The sequence below is a fragment of the Dendropsophus ebraccatus genome, chromosome 3, assembly GCF_027789765.1.
Source record: "Dendropsophus ebraccatus isolate aDenEbr1 chromosome 3, aDenEbr1.pat, whole genome shotgun sequence".
NCBI classification, from domain to species: domain Eukaryota; kingdom Metazoa; phylum Chordata; class Amphibia; order Anura; family Hylidae; genus Dendropsophus; species Dendropsophus ebraccatus.
The window spans coordinates 165,051,994-165,067,246 of record NC_091456.1 but is presented as its reverse complement, the minus strand read 5'-3'; positions in this window follow the sequence as shown (position 1 = coordinate 165,067,246).

Genomic DNA, 15,253 nt, shown 5'->3' with positions numbered 1-15,253 from the left:
GGAGTCCCTCTTTAAGTATGAGAAACCCTATTTTAGTATGCAAATTAACTGTATAATTAAAAGGATTGTCTCTGGACTTGAAAAAAAATTATATGGGTGGGCTAAGATATATAATATAGTACAAACAACACTGGTTCGAATTCTGTAATTCCTACTATTATTACTACTCACTTGTAATCCTCAGCTGTAAGCCTGCACTGTGTTGACCCTTCATTGTATCTTTCTTCCTCCCTCTTATCTTTATAGAGGTCTTAAATCTAATTAGCTAAATGGTGCCCAATGGCATACAGTAGATATCTGTGCTGATGTCTGGGGAATCATGGGAATACTGCGTTGCCATTGGTTAAGTCTATTCTGCCGTACACTCATTGGTGGATCAGACAGTGGATTAGCAGGAGGATTTGATTTGAACTTCAGTCCTGTTCCAGCCTTTACGCATTAAAGATCAGCGCCTGCCCTCTTTGCCCAATTTATTGATTTTAGAATCATTGTCATGATTTTTTTTTTTTATTAGAGGGGTAGTCACCAGCCCATGCTGGGCGAGGAGCTGTGGTGTTATATACTTAGCGAGATATTAGCGTTAAATGTATCTTTACAGTGTTCAATTATATACGTAACTCTAAACAAGAAATACACAGCCTTATTTTATCCACAATATGCAGTATGTGGTCACTTATTATTTACAGTGTTTATTGGTATGTTTTGGTGGTGGGGTGATGGATATGATATGGGACTGCTAAGCCCGGGAATGTAAGGGAGATAAACTCTCTATCACGTGGTGTCCTACCACGGGTATTGCAGTTCTATGCACCCTTTGCAAAAGTCTGTACTTACTGTACTTGTTTGGTGATAAAAGTAGTAATAAAGTTTTGCCACTAGATGTTGCTCTATAAGTTATATGTATTTGGAAGCTGCACAGCTGAAGGATGTAAAGGGTTATTATTTCTTTATGTGTCACATGAATCTGCAGACCAGTAGAATCTGTTCTTTTTTTCTCAGCTCTCTCTTTACTTCTTCTATTGCACTCTTCACCCACTCACAGCGCACCTAAGATGCTGGGAGATAGGAAGTCACGTGGGAGACAGGAAGAGTATGTCAGTCTTAGCTAGAACCTCGTATGGGTAGGAAGCAAGACAGTACCCCTCTAACACGTTCTTCTTCGGTGATGCAACACAACACTATGCAGTGCTAAACCACTCTTAGGCTATGTTCATACAACGTATGTTTTTGTAAAAGTACGGCTGTTGTTGAAATTGGCAACAACGGCCGTACTTTGTGCGAGAACATATGTTGCCTTGCTTTGTATGGGATCCCGGCTGGAGCGTATACACATAGTATACTCTCCGTCCGGGATCCCCAGTGGCTCCGCAAAGAGCTGACATGTCAGTTTCCTACGCCCGCTATTTAGTCAATAGCGGCCATAGAAAACCATGTCAGTGCACACTATTGAGTGAGTGGCTGCACGCTCAATGGTGCGGAGTGGAGAGTTATGATGTGGGCGAGCACGGAAGCGCCCGCATCAGAACCCTGCGGCAGGAAAGATTATCCGCCTAGTACTGCAGTACCGGTCGTCACGGAACGGCCGGTCTCTTACGCCATGTGAACATGGCCTTAAGAGAGGACAAGTCAGAGACAACTTCAAGCCACGGCGTGGACAAGGAGAGTAACAGATCAGGACAGTATCCACAGACAGCAGTAAGCTAGGAACTGATCCGGATAGAGCAAAGTTGCGATAAGCCTAGGAACTCTATCTCGCAGCGCGGGTGTCAGCAGGGAACCCTCAGCATTCCACTCATCCCAGGTAACAAGGTCTGGGGCCTGTGTAATCTTCTAGGAAGTTTCAGCCGAGTCTAGTGGGCATAAGGTGGTGTGAAGACTATTTAAGTTCAATACACAGGCACAGGTGTTCTTCTTCTAAGTCTTCTACCTCATCCTCCAACATTCTGGCAGAGCACAGTCCTATGCAGTGTCCCAGAACATGCAGACTACTACTCCTATTATGGCCATTTCTCTTGCTGTGTCAATGCCTGTTCTGGTAAGTGTTTGCACTGCAACTGCTGCTGGTTTTCCCCTAGTATTCTCTAGTAATGTGCATTCTCATGTGTATTCTCATGTATTCCTGTGTATTATTACAGTGTACAGTGGTATGCAAGGCTGTTGATCACGTGACCTGTAACCATGGTTCCTCCAATGGCCGACTAGCTCTGGCCAGGAGCAACCATGTGACCTCCCACTTCCTCCTAACAAGTTAGTCTTCCCCTTGCTGCTGAGCAAGGAGGTTGTGTGTGTCGTCCCTCTCCTGCCTCAGAGGAGTTGTGGATCGAGTCTGCTGCTGTATTCAAGTCTTCGGCTGTATCTGCCTGCTCAAGTGTCCGGAGTCTTCTCTCTCATCTGGGTGTCATTCCGTTATCTCTCCTCATCGCTACAAGGATTCACAGCAAGTATTATTCTCAAGCTAATCCACCCAGCAACGCTATTTCTCTCATACTCCTACTCCCATCATCCGGCACGTATTCTCACAGCCTATGCAGCACCACTCCTGCTTTATTTGTCAAAGCCTGCTATATACCCGGTTGCATCCAGACAGAACTGTTGCTACTAGTTACCTCATCTATAATAAAACCGCTGTTACTGAACCCTGGCATTGGTGTCCACTAACTGGTGCCCTGACTAGGTGCAGCGAAGAATCGCATGCCCATCATCACCCGCAGATTCCACAGACCGGCCCTACAGCTGTGCTGCCCTCAGACCTATACCGTGACAAGTATAACCCCTGCAGCTGCCCCGGTCATTGCCCACTCATAACACCAGCACTGCGGAAGTGGCCCCCAGGGGCCAGGGCATCGCATTTTTGGCGTCACGAACAGGATCCGTACACCCCGCGGTGTTCATATTTGCTACCCCTCATCATGTCCACCGGCCATCACAGTGACTCTGACGGGTCCGGCAGTCCGCCAAATGGCCCAGGCGCCACCCGCAGCTCCCGTTGCTATGGCTACCGCAGCGGTTCCGTTCTTCATTGGGCCCAACAACCTTCCCTGTTATAAAGGAGAACCCCACACGTTGGCTGATTTCAAGGAAAAAATTTCCCGCACCCTTGAACTTGTCTCACTCTCTCCCACTCAGCAGGTGCAGTTGCTGCTAGGACAACTGGAGGGTCCCGCTGCAGAGGAGGTGCGGTCATGGCCAGCTACGGAGAAAGCTAATGTACAACAGATCCTGGCCCGGCTGAGTAAAGAATTTGAGGTACAGTCACCCACGGAGGTCCGCCTTAAGTTTTATGATCGACGACAAAGGCCAGGTGAGACCCTCAGAGACTATGCACTAGCACTCCAATCTGCCTACCGGGCCCTGAGACAGGTTGATACCATAGACCCCTCGGCTGTGGAGAGTATGATCACTGACCGCTTCATAGAGGGGGTGGACTCTAGACTCATCCAGAGCCAATTGTGTATGCTAGCTGCCCAAAACCCTACAATGCCTTTCCTGGACTTCAAGACTCTGGCTCTAAGGGTGGTTGGCATTGACAATCCCTGTGCCGGCTGTACTCCAGGTTCAGATTGCCCGGACCCGGTGGGATCTATACCCTCACCTCCAGTGCCCACTATGGTTCCGCCGGTTTCCGCTATACAAGCTGCCCAACAGTCTATCCCGGCTAGCTCACCAGCGATCCCTGCTCTCCTTACGCAAGTGGTTGACTCTCTCTGCCAAGCCCTAAGGGGGCTACAAGGGGCCTATCCAACACCTCCACCACCACAGGACCCCTGCCCTGAGTATGCAGTTCCCGATCGGCCTCCTCCACAGAGACTTAGAGCCCCTGAGCGCCCCTATTGCCGCCACTGTAGGCGACATGGACACTACCGCTCCCAATGCTATCAGTTAAACGGGCTACCCCTGGGTCCGAGGGCCAACACCCAGGAGGTCGAGATTCAGGCCCGCAGGAAGCACAGTGGTTCTCAAGGTTCCTCTCACAATGCCCGCATGTGACTCTCTGGGTGGACGGAGTCCCCCTGGAGGCTCTGGTAGATACAGGTTCCCAGGTTACCACTATCCCGAGGCATGTGTTTGAAGAACATTGGGATCTGAGAACCCTAGGTCCAGTTGAGAAATACCGTCTGAAACTTATTGCTAGTAATGGTCGTCCTATTGTGCAACTAGGTTACTGGGAACCCACTGTCTGCATAGGGAAGCAAGAGCTAGCACGTCAGGGTATCATTGTTACTGAGGCTCAGGGAGATAGTGGGACCGTGGTATTAGGCATGAATATTATCCGTCATGTATTCACTGAAGTGTTGGATGCCTTGAATGCCTCTATGTCTTGTGCTTCTCCTCAGTACAGGCAAGCCGTCCAGAAGACCATTAAAGTGCTCACCGCTCAGCGGAAGTTTGCCAATCCTCGAGGAGAAATCTGTCGTGTCCGCACTAGAGATGCTCGTCCGATCACCATCCCAGCTAACAGTGAGTTCCTCATCTGGTGCAGGGTCCGTCCGGGCCTTAACAATGCTGACTATGTGGCCCTTCTGGATGCTATTGAAATTGAGGGGCAACCTCTTGTCAGGGCTGCTAGAAGTCTGGTGACCATCTCCAATGGTCAGGTCCCTGTCCGTCTGGTGAACCTTGGAGACTCCCCAGCTGACCTACCCAAGTTCACCACCGTGGCCATGCTATACCAACTCGATCCTGAGGACATCGTCTGTGAGGAGACCATTGCCTATCAGAGATCCATCCGTGGCACTCAAAGGGACTCAAACAGGGCTCTCGCCCCTTGGTGGGACGAGCTCCATATTGGCGATGCCAATACCCCACTTGAATACCTCCACGGCATCCTCAAGGTGGCCAAAAGGTATCACGAGGCCTTCAGCAAACACTCCCTCGATTTCGGAAAGACCAATCTGGTCCAGCATCGGATCAACACTGGGGACCATTTGCCTATCAAAGAGAAACATCGGCCAATCCCCCCTGCCAGCTATCAGCAGGTCAAGAAACTGCTCAAGGAGATGAAAGACTCTAACGTTATCCAAGAAAGTCAGAGTCCGTGGGCTGCCCCTATTGTCCTTGTGAAAAAGAAAGACGGTAACATCCGGTTCTGCGTGGATTATAGGAAGATAAACACAATCACCCACAAGGATGCCTATCCTTTGCCTCGGATCGAAGAGTCTATTGCTGCTTTGGGGTCAGCCGCCTACTTCTCCACCTTGGACCTCACCAGTGGGTACTGGCAGGTGCCCATGGCACCCGAAGACCGTGAGAAGACGGCCTTCACCACCCCCATGGGGCTCTTTGAATTCACCAGCATGCCCTTCGGTCTGTGCAACGCCCCCGCTACCTTCCAGCGGTTGATGGAAAGGTGTCTTGGCCATCTCAACTTTCAGAGTGTCCTGCTATACCTAGATGATGTGATTGTCTATTCACGTACCTACGAAGATCACGTCCATCATCTGGCTGAAGTGTTCCAGGTCCTAATCGATCACGCCCTGAAAATCAAGCCTTCCAAGTGCCACCTTCTCAAACCCCAAGTGAACTATCTGGGGCATGTTGTGAGTGCTGAGGGGATACGACCCGATCCAGAGAAGATCTCGGCTGTGGAACACTGGGATACCCCTAAGACCGTCAAGGAGGTGAGAAGCTTTCTGGGATTTGCCGGCTATTACCGCCGCTTTATTCCCCACTTTGCCCAAGTGGCCGAGCCCCTCAATGAGTTACTCCGGGGTTGCCCTCGAGAAAGCTACAACCGACGACTCCCCGTCGAGTGGTCCGAACGGCAGGAGGTTGCCTTTCAAACCCTGAAACGTCTGTTGACCACGCCTCCTATCCTGGCCTACCCGGACTATAACCTTCCTTTCCGGCTCTACACGGACTCCAGCTTCCAAGGCCTGGGAGCTGTGCTGTCCCAGGTTCAAGATGGCCAAGAGAGAGTTGTAGCTTATGCCAGCCGGAGTCTTCGGGGCGCTGAAAAGAACGACAACAATTATAGCTCCTTCAAGTTGGAGTTACTAGCCCTAGTGTGGGCTGTCACCGAAAAGTTCAAGGACTACCTGGCTGCCACCCCTGTTACCATCTATACGGATAACAACCCGTTGGCGCATCTCAACACTGCTCGGCTGGGCGCCCTGGAACAGCGGTGGGCTTCTCGACTGGCCAATTTCCAGTTTGAAATTAAGTACCGCAGTGGCAAGGCTAACGTCAATGCAGACCTCCTGTCCCGACTACCCAAGGGCGAAGAGGCCCCAGAGGACAGCGATTGGGAAGATGTAGAAATGCCTCCCTTCTATCAAAGGTTCGCTACCCAGAGTGCTATTGATGCAGCTAGGCCTGAAACGCCTTCGCCTCCACCTAGGGCCCCGCAAGACTTGGCCAGGTGGCAGACCATTCAGGAAGAGTCCCGTGTCCTGGGGGAGATCTATGACTACCTCTCTACTGGTCGGGTCCCCATGCGGATAAAGAGGCCCTATCCTGATGTCGAGCTAAGGCGACTCTGGAGGCAAAGAAAGAGGCTCTTCCTACAGAAGGGACTGATCCTGCGGAACTCTCTTGACCCGGTCTCTGGGGAGAGGTGCCACCAGATCCTCATTCCCCGACGAGACGCTAAGATGGTGCTAGATGCCTACCATGACCGGTCCGGTCATTTCGGGGTACACAAGACGGAGGCCACTATCCGACAGCGGTTCTACTGGATCGGGATGAGGGTTGACATTGAGAACTGGTGTGCTGAGTGCCCTGCCTGTAATATCTCCAAAGCTGGGGGAAGAGAAGTCAGGGCCCCTTTGCATCCAATCACCTCCCACCGGCCGAATCAGCTAGTCGCCCTGGACCATGTGAAGCTGGCCCCTACAAGATGCGGGTATACCTACGCCCTCACCATGGTCGACCATTACTCCAAGTGGGTAGTCGTGGTACCTGTCAGAGACTTGACCGCCAAGACCACCGCCCTTACTTTTTACAAGGAGTATGTAAAGCACTATGGGTGACCAGAGTCTCTGCTGACGGACCGGGGTCCGGCCTTCGAGTCGCAACTTTTCCAGGAGCTGTGTGCCTACCATGAATGTAAGAAGCTCCGTACCACGGCCTATCACCCTCAAGGGAATGGTCTGTGTGAAAAAGTTAACCAGGTCTTTATCAACATGCTCCGAACGGCTTCAGTGACGAAGAGAGTAGAGTGGCCCCACTTGTTGGATGAACTAGTGGAGATCTATAACAATACCACTCATTGTTCCACTGGCTACTCACCGTTCTACCTGATGTTCGGCCGCCCAGGCCAAATTCCTCAGGACCGTGCTCTTGGAGTCCAAGCTCCTGACACCTTCAACCCCCTACCTGAAACTGACTGGGTTCGGGAGCATCAGAGGAGAATCCAGGATGCCCGGGAAATTGTTGACCGGAGGATGGGGGAAGCTCAGCAGCGCCAAGAGGATGCCTACAACCAAAGGGCGAATGCCACACCACTACAAGTGGGAGACAAAGTTTGGCTAAAGAAATATCATCGCTCTCACAAACTTGAAAGCCTTTAGGAGCCTGAGCCCTATGTCATCTCTTCTATCCCTTACCCAGAGACTGATGTGTATGAAGTAAAAAAGCCAGGGCTAGCCCCACAGACGGTGCACCGGAATAGGATAAAACGTTGCACTAAGGAGGACCTACAGGGCCTTACAGCACCGTGTCCGGTACCTGCATCCACACCTCCGGCTCCCCCAGCAGCTCCAGCTAAACCTCTCTCTCTGGAAGAAATGTTCCAAGTTGAACCGTTCCTCATGGCCATAGGCTATCCAGCGGTCCCTGTACACATTCCAGTGGCCCCTCCACTTCCAATTGTGCCTCCAACAACTCCATCTCTACAACCAGACACTGGGGGTGATCTTCCACCAGTACCTGCACCAATCACTGTTGAAGAGGATCCTCCGCTGAGACGGTCTGAGCGCTCTACCAGAGGAATTCCTCCACTCCGCTACAGAGATGAGTCCTTAACTGTTTCTGTTGTCTAACTGTTTAATTGTTTCAGGTTCCTGCTATGCAACGTTCAAGGTTCGTGCCTGGTCCTCCTGACCAAGTTCCCTGTACTAACCAGCCATGAGCTGATGGACACTTACCATAACAAAAGGTTCTCTAGTGCCTGTCCCAGAAGCTTTTACATGGACGATGTTCCAATTGCCTAAAAGAGACTCTACCTAACAGAGACACTTAACCCATTCCTTCCTACTGCACTTTCCTGTGATTGTGTGTTCCACACAGGGTATTATTGCACTTATTTCATTATTGCACTTTTCCTACTATTGCATTCCAGTGTTATCGAAGTCTTTGTATTTCCTCCTCTGAGTAAGCACAAGGTTACATAGATTGCCTCAGAGTAGAGCGCCTCTTTTGTAAAACAGTATATTTTTCCAGTGTCTAAGTCAGATAGCTCCTCCTCTGAGTAAGAGAAGTCAGTTTACATATACCTCAGAGAAAGTCCAGTTTATGTAGGAGTGTATTTTCTCATCCAGTCTCAGTATTGTGTATTATTATAGTATCTATAGCTGGAAAGATTTAGTTGAGCCAGTTCGTATGCAGATTTTTCTCAGATTTTCATTCAGATTTCTCTCAGATTTTCATTCAAATTCATGTGAGCCAGTTCTCCTCAGGACCTCGCAGTATTTATTGTCCCTTGTGTTTCCTTTCCTTTTGTTTCCAGTATTTGTTCCCCTCTGTCTTGTCCCAACACAGTAGTAATCACACATAGTCTTACTTAACATTCACACTGGTCCATACATATTGCACCTTGGATACCCTTTCGTGTGTTTGACCTATTGAGTAATTGTGTTGTATGATTGACCCGTATGCATGGGCGCCCAGATGTATGCTTGCTTTTATTATTTTGTTCTATTCTCTTCCAGGTATCCAAGACATTTCACAAACACGCCAAGATAGTACACAGGTCTTCACGTTCTCCTCCAGTAGGGTAACACATTTAACAGAAAACCTACTGTCTAACTGGCTGGAATATGGAGGGTCACCCGCCAGCAGTTAAGTTGTCCTGGCTTACACGTCAGATGGTTCACGCACTAGCTACCTGGTCGCCAGAGTACGTTAGGCACCCCTAGGTGAAGTCCTGCCACTAGGGTTTCTCATCCTCTCTCTCTTCTCACCTGTGCCTTGGGCGTGGGAAACACACACCTCATCACACTCACTCTCATCATTCATTCCTGTTGTTTGATTGTCCAGTCTATTCATGTTTGCTGCCTTCTAGATTCGCCGAGGTCGGCTCAAATTTGCTAGGGAGGTATGCAGTGTCCCAGAACATGCAGACTACTACTCCTATTATGGCCATTTCTTTTGCTGTGTCAATGCCTGTTCTGGTAAGTGTTTGCACTGCAACTGCTGCTGGTTTTCCCCTAGTATTCTCTGGTAATGTGCATTCTCATGTGTATTCTCATGTATTCCTGTGTATTATTACAGTGTACAGTGGTATGCAAGGCTGTTGATCACGTGACCTGTAACCATGGTTCCTCCAATGGCCGACTAGCTCTGGCCAGGAGCAACCATGTGACCTCCCACTTCCTCCTAACAAGTTAGTCTTCCCCTTGCTGCTGAGCAAGGAGGTTGTGTGTGTTGTCCCTCTCCTGCCTCAGAGGAGTTGTGGATCGAGTCTGCTGCTGTATTCAAGTCTTCGGCTGTATCTGCCTGCTCAAGTGTCCGGAGTCTTCTCTCTCATCTGGGTGTCATTCCGTTATCTCTCCTCATCGCTACAAGGATTCACAGCAAGTATTACTCTCAAGCTAATCCACCCAGCAACGCTATTTCTCTCATACTCCTACTCCCATCATCCGGCACGTATTCTCACAGCCTATGCAGCACCACTCCTGCTTTATTTGTCAAAGCCTGCTATATACCCGGTTGCATCCAGACAGAACTGTTGCTACTAGTTACCTCATCTATAATAAAGCCGCTGTTACTGAACCCCGGCATTGGTGTCCACTAACTGGTGCCCTGACTAGGTGCAGCGAAGAATCGCATGCCCATCATCACCCGCAGATTCCACAGACCGGCCTTACAGCTGTGCCGCCCTCAGGCCTATACCGTGACAAGTATAACCCCTGCAGCTGCCCCGGTCATTGCCCGCTCATAACACCAGCACTGCGGAAGTGGCCCCCAGGGGCCAGGGCATCGCACCTACATGGGTTGAGACTCTCACGACATCCTCCTCTCTGCTACTCTGCTTTTTTGTATCACTCAGTACACTCACTCAGTCGGCACGACTGTATCCTACACTACATCCCTACTGCAGATAGCGGTATTGTCAAGTATTTGTCGGGAACTATTGTCAAGTGTATTACTAAGTGCATTATTAAGAGAAACCTCATAATCATGTAACCCTGCCCCCTAGCACGTATCATCTTAGTAAAAACAAGCTTATTTAAGTTCAAGGACTCTGTGATCTTTGGCCTTCCACTGTCACAGCACACACCTAACCTTGGGACACTTCCCCTTTCTGTGGGTGGCAGCTCCGATAGTCCAAGAGGCTTACTACACCACTCTGGCCATTCGTGATCAGTCTAACCCAGGGGATCCCGTAGCAACCCGGAAAGACACTGTCCACAGGGGGAAAAGGTACAACTGGTCATGTCAAATAAAAGCAGGCGTGCCATCACACCTGTGTGCCCACTCGGCACTGGCGTCACAAAGTGACAAGGTCCTGCCAACTACCTCCAGCATGGAGTCACACCTCACCACCTAGCAAGTGATCGGCCGCTCCTCAGATATAACATCACCTCGGGGGTACACTTAGACTCCATGTGCCATAAAAGCAATATACATGACTGCAATGGGGTATTCTATAGGAGGGAGAAAAGCACTTATCCACGATTGGAAAAAGCACAGCTTTCTTGAAAAAACAACATCACCCCTGACCTCAGGTCATATGTGGTATTACAATTCAGCTTCATTTCAATGGAATTGAGGTGGAAATCCCACACCCAAACTGAGGACAGGAGTTTTCTGAGGGAAAAAAAGTGACCATGTTCTTCTAAGCCTGGATAATCCCTTTAAAGGACAAAGGAATATTTTTATTAAAGTATTGTATTGCCCCCAAAAGTTATGCAAATCACCAATATACACGGGAAATGCTTATAAAGTGCTTTTTTTCCCTGCACTACTTCTGCATCAAGGCTTCACTTCCTGTATAGCATGGTGATGTCACTTCCTGGATAAAATGGTGATGTCACGACCCAACTCCCAGAGCTGTGCGGGCTGTGGCTGCTGGAGAGGATGATAGCAGGGGGATACTGAGGGACACAGGGCACTGGAGGGACAATGAACATCCCCTCTGCCATCATCTTCTCCAGCAGCCACAGCCCGCTCAGCTCTGGGAGTCGGGTCGTGACAGCACCATGTTATCCAGGAAGTGACATCACCATGTTATCCAGGAAGTGAAGCCTTAATGCAGTAGTAAGTGCAGGGATAAAAGCAATTTTAAACATTTCCAGTCAGAAGTGTATATTGGTGCTTTGTATAACTTTTAGGGAGCAATACAATGCTTTAAAAAACTTTTTCGCCAGGTTTCTCCTTTAAGTGTTTTTCCTGCTTGTCTGATGTAGTGGATACTTGAAGCTACTACTTGGGATTTTCATTGCATACAAATTTGTATAGCTCACTTAAAGGGGTAGTGCGGCGTTTACCTTTTGCTCACGAAATAACACTCATACAACGTTGTCGACCCAAGATTGCGTCCGGGGTCGATAGCAAATACGTAAGTATAATGCACCACACTTCCGGGGTGGGGGGAACACGGGGAAGGGGGCCATTTACTTAAATAACACACGTTACAAAGTTGTATAACTTTGTAATGTGTGTTGTTTAGTGAATAAAAGTTAAACGCCGCACTACCACCTTAAAATCAACCCTAACTCCCTCTAGTGGTGGCTATAGACAGCCAGAATGATATAATTTATTTAGATGGTAAAAAGAAAAAAAAGGCAGATATAGTAATAAACACATCGCTAGAGAATAAACTTTTATAAGTAATACAGATGACAGATCCCTCAGTAGAACGTAGGGGCATTCTCTGTTTTGCCACAGGTTCCTATAACTTCTCTATGTACCCCGTCTATGACTTCTCTATATGTACCCAGTCTATGACTTCTCTATATGTACCCAGTCTATGACTTCTCTATATGTACCCAGTCTATGACTTCTCTATATGTACCCCGTCTATGACTTCTCTATATGTACCCAGTCTATGACTTCTCTATATGTACCCAGTCTATGACTTCTCTATATGTACCCAGTCTATGACTTCTCTATATGTACCCAGTCTATGACTTCTCTATATGTACCTAGTCTATGACAATTACTTTCAGACACCTATTATTGGATAGTTGTGATTGTGTAGGATATCTAAGGCTCTCTATATTTTACCCACACTGCCTTTACCTACCGACATACCTGTTCTCGCGTACATTCTTGTTTATATGAATCCATCCCATAGGAAGTATACGGTATGCTCTGTGTATAATATACTGTATATACAAGGGGTGAATTTACTACTTTGATGCATTAACTTAGATATGCAATCTTGTCTTTCTTTTCCTCTGTTTCCTCGACTCTGATACCTGTCTGGCTGGATAATAATTTTGTCGATTTGCGTCTATTTTGGCCCAACTGGGGATTTTTCGGTGAAATTAATAAAAGATACGTTTTATGTGTGTGTCGCAAATCATTCGCATTGAATAAGACGTCGTTCGGTCGTTCGCAGTAGTGACAAACGCAATAGGGAGGACAAGACGACCGCAAGAACGATCATAAGTAACGATTATCGTTCCATGTAAATGGGTGAAAGATTTCAGGTCGTTTGGATCGTTTATCGTTAACGATTATGCGAACGATAATCATCCCGTGGAATAGGGCCCGTATAGTCAGGAAAGTCTAATGGAATTGAAAAAGAGGTGGCTGAATTCCTAGCTAAAGTGTAGTGTACACAGGAACAGGAAGTCTGTTACAAGGCATACACCAGATAAAAAATTCTTTAAATACTGTTAAAATTATATGTTTTCTATTCTTAAAATACTGTCCGGTCTATCTGGAGAGTTCTGTTTTGTCTCTTTGAGACCAGGTTGTGGTATTAAAAAAAAAAAAAAGTATTGTACTCACCTTTTCTTATTCCCACTGTCATCACCAGATAGTCCCCAGGTTCTTGGTCTCAACACAAGGAAGTGTCTTCTCAGTCCTATTCACAGCAGACACAGGATTGGGCATAACTAGAGTTCAAGGGGAAATAAGGGGGGGGGGGGTCTGACTGCTGCACCCCCAACCCTACCCCCCAACAATGGAGCTGAATATATAGAGCACTGCCATGCATGCCCCAACTGCGGCTTCATTTAGCGCAGGGATGGGGAACGTACGGCCCTCCAGCTGTTGCAAAACTACAATCCCCATTATGCCTAAACAGCCAAAGGTTTAGCTTGATGGGATGATGGCATGTTGGGAATTGTAGTTTTGCAACAGCTGGAGGACCGAAGGTTCCCCATCCCTGATTTAGCAGATCCTTGCTAGGACAAAACGATGCACCAAGGGGGAAATGTTGTGATGTAACACATATCGCATATGTTTATGGCAGTCTACCAGCCTACAAGGGCACCATATTGACCTGTTCAATATGACTACTGTGCATTACTGTTGAGAGAGGAGTTAAAGAAAGAGCACTCTAGTAGAAGAAATAGGGGGAAAAAACACAGACTTGGTGTCAATTGTTTAATATACAGTAGATATACAGTGTCATTAATAAACTGTGTGATAGTATACTGCAAAAGGTTCTTATTAGTCCTGCAATAAAATACATTACATTATAGTACAATATACAGTAGTACTATATAAAGCACAGCTTATGTTTTCAAGGGTTTTTTTTTAGGAAGAAAAAATTGATGGTCTATTCTTAGGAGAAGTCATCAATGTGTTATTAGCGGGGGGTCCAAGTAAATGGGGCTGAGCTAAGGATCCCGGCACAGCAGGGGGTGCGGATGTGTCAGGGTATATAATGAAGAGCTCCATGGTCCATATGTTCTGCTGAGCAGTATGAGTCCTAGAAGACTGGGCCATCAATGTAGATTCCCTGAAAAATCCCCTTTAACATGCAGTACTCTCCTATAATACAACCACTATACAAAATATAATGTAACAATCCTACGATTACCTTGATGCTGTGGAAAAACACTGAGCATAGAGTTGGCAGCTAACTGCAATGCATGGGGTCCTACAGTAAATAAAGCTGCTGTATATTTGCATAAATCGCTTAGGCTGGGTTCACACTACGTTTTTTTCCCAAACATTTCCCCCCCCCCCGCCCCCCCTCAAAAAAATGGATGGAAAAATGGATGCATTTGGATCCGTTTTGATCCGTTTTTCAATTGACTTGCATAAAAAAAAAGGCTCAAAACACATTCTTTTTTCATGTTCATGTTCATGTTTTTGTGTACGTAAAAAAATGGGTGCATTTTGATCCTTTTTTTTTTTTAAATGGAAGTCAATGGAAAAACTTATCAAAATGGATGCGCACGAATGCATCCGTTTTTCCATAAGTTTTTTTCTAAAAACGGATGAATAAAACGTGGTGTGAACCCAGCCTTATACGTGTACAACATTAAATCGAACAGTCCTTTATGTGCCATTGATCTGCTTATCCAGAATTACAGTACATAGTTACAGTGACTCTGCTGTACAGTGTCTATAATACAGGGAAAACTAAAAATAGTCATTTGCATTATAAAAATGATGGGGGGAATTTATCACCATTTTTACGTATGTCTTTAGATGTAGAAAAGTCGTAAATGTTTGCGCTATCGCTTTAATACGTTTACACAGCTCAAGTTCTATTTTTGCCAGCCATGACGCATGACGCCATAACTGCGACTTTTTAAAACCTCCATTACAGAATAATGCCAAAGACACGTCAATTGTGTGATACGGTGTGTCTCCCAGGTTGCCCCAAATTTATGAAATTTTGATAAATTTGGCACACAGAAAAGAAACTTGTACAACCAAAAGTATAATACATATACATTAACAACTACTTTGATAAATCCCCCCTAATCCAGCTTCCTGCTATATTTGGTATACTTTTTTATTTCATGTATTACATATGTACAGTATGCAGCTCAAGTAAAAGGGGTATTGCCGTCTCAGCTAATATAGTTATATTTGTAGGATTTTTGCAAATACATTCATCTAGCGAACTCCTGATATGCTGCTCTTACTTTTCCATTGTTGACAGCTCGTTGTTTAGTTTACA